The following is a 2,379-nucleotide window of genomic DNA, read 5'->3' as shown; positions in this document are numbered from 1 at the left end:
CCGAGTGGCTAGGGAGTCTATGACAGCTCCTATGAACTGCACGCGAGTTGCAGGTTGCAGCATGGATTTCTGTAAATTCACCAGAATTCCAAGGGAGGATAGGACCGACAATGTGATGGTGATGTGCTGAAGGAGACATTCTCTTGAATCTGCCACCATCAACCAGTCGTCTATATACGGAAAGATCTGAATGCCCTGAAGGCGAAGATGAGCGACGACAACCACCATTACCTTCGTAAAAACCCTGGGGGCGGTAGAGAGCCCGAATGGAAGGGCTTTGAATTGGTAATGGTCCTCCCCGACTGCGAATCTGAGGAACTTTCTGTGACGAGGATGGATGGAGACGTGAAAATAAGCGTCTTTGAGATCTAAAGTGACCATCCAAGTCCCTGGAGACAGGAGTGGTAAAATGCTTTGCAACGTGGTCATGCGAAACTTTCTGTAAATGATGAACCGATTGAGAAAACGAAGGTCCATGATTGGACGAAGTCCTCCGTCCTTCTTGGGGACCGTGAAATATTTGGAATAAATCCCGCGGCAACAATCCGCCATCGGGACTTTCTCTATAGCGTTTTTTTGTGTCAGCGATTGTACCTCCTGTAGCAGGGCAGGAGACGCCGGGGTTCTGATAAAACGGGAGATTTTGGGAGTCAGAGAAAACTCTATGAGATAGCCATCTCTTATTATAGAGTGCACCCATTTGTCCGTAGAAATGGCGAGCCATGCGTGCAGGAAGGGTGCAAGGCGAGTCTGAGCAGTAAGGTTGAAGTCAAAGTCCCTGTTTGGGATTCTTAGGGAATTTCGACTTATAGGCACCGGACGATTGTCCCTTATTTTTCGGGGGAAAAGACCGTGACTGAGAGGGAGGTCTTTGCCATTGATCCGTAGGTGATTTGTTGTACGGTTGCCTGGTCGACCAAGGTTGCCTAGGCCACTGCTTGGATTTCGAGTATTTGGTCGTGGGGGAGATCCCCAAACTCTTGGACGTCTTGATACTCTTATCCATTTCCTGCAGAACCGTGTCAGTGGTGGAGCTAAACAATCCAGAACCTTCAAAGGGAAGGTCTTCCACCGAGGATGCCTCCCTGTGGGGTTGGGGTGCTCATACGGACGACACTTGTGTGGGTGCTCCATGGCAGCCCCTTTGGAAACGTCATCACATCAACTATCTGGAACTGCTGGCCGTAAAATTTGCCCTCAGATCCTTGCACAAACAGGTTGCAGGGAAAGCTGTGTTAATATTTACGGACAATACAACTGCAATGGCTTATATCAATCGCCAGGGCGGGACAGTGTCCAGATCCCTTTGCAGGCTAGCTATGGACATATGGGAAGAGTGCCTTCATTGGAACATCACTCTCCAAGCTGCCCATCTGCCAGGAACTTTGAACCAGCAAGCAGATTTCCTGAGCAGAGGAGGAGCATCGGACCACGATTGGGAGCTGAATTCAAAGTATCTCCTCCCTCTTTTTCAACGTCTGGGACATCCCCACATCGATGTTTTTGCAACTCGATTCAACAAGAAGTGTCCCATGTTTTGTTCCAGAGCGGGGTTGGACCCTCTGTCACTGGGGGACGGCCTGTTGATATCGTGGGCTCACAACTTTCTGTACCTATTTCCTCCGATTCCGCTGCTTCACAGGGTGTTGGTGAAAATACAACACGACAAGCCCCATTGTCTTCTAGTAGCCCCCTGGTGGCCTCGGCAAGTTTGGTTCCCGACACTGTTGAGGTTGGCCAAGGGATCCTTTGTACACCTGCCGCAGGAGTTGGATCTCCTCCAGGCTCAGGAGGGCCAGGTCCTTCACTACGATCCTCTGAGTCTCAAGCTGACTCTGTGGGAAATACGCTTTCAGTGATGGACGCTCGTATCAATGATGTCTTGTTGAACTGTCGTAAACTGTCTACTCGGACTTCCTACACAAGGAAGTGGAATCTATTCCTGCAGTATTTGAATTCCTCAAATCTACCTCCTCCGCCAGTGGATTTGAGGTCTATTTTTGCATTTATTTTGTCCAGAATGGACTTGGGACTCAGTTTTTCTTCAGTTAAGGTGTATTTAGCTGCGGTGTCAGCTTTTCATCCATCTGTTGATGGGTTTTCAGTTTTCTCGCATCCTCAGACGAAACAGTTTTGTAAAGGTCTTATTCGCCTGTACCCTCCCCGTCGTCCTCCAACCCCGGCCTGGGATTTGGCTTTAGTTTTGCGTTTTTTGATGGGAAAACCTTTCGAGCCATTGGCCACTTGCTCTCTAAAATTGCTGTCACTCAAGACTGCGTTTTTGGTGGCCATTACCTCTGCTCGTCGGGTCAGCGAATTGTCTGCTCTGAGGTGTGATCCACCATACTTAAGTTTTTCCCCACATGGGGTTTCATTGTC

This window comes from Gekko japonicus, unplaced genomic scaffold (assembly GCF_001447785.1).
Source record: "Gekko japonicus isolate JY-2015 unplaced genomic scaffold, Gekko_japonicus_V1.1 scaffold2285, whole genome shotgun sequence".
Classification (NCBI taxonomy): Eukaryota; Metazoa; Chordata; class Lepidosauria; order Squamata; family Gekkonidae; genus Gekko; species Gekko japonicus.
Note: the sequence above shows the minus strand (reverse complement) of the source record.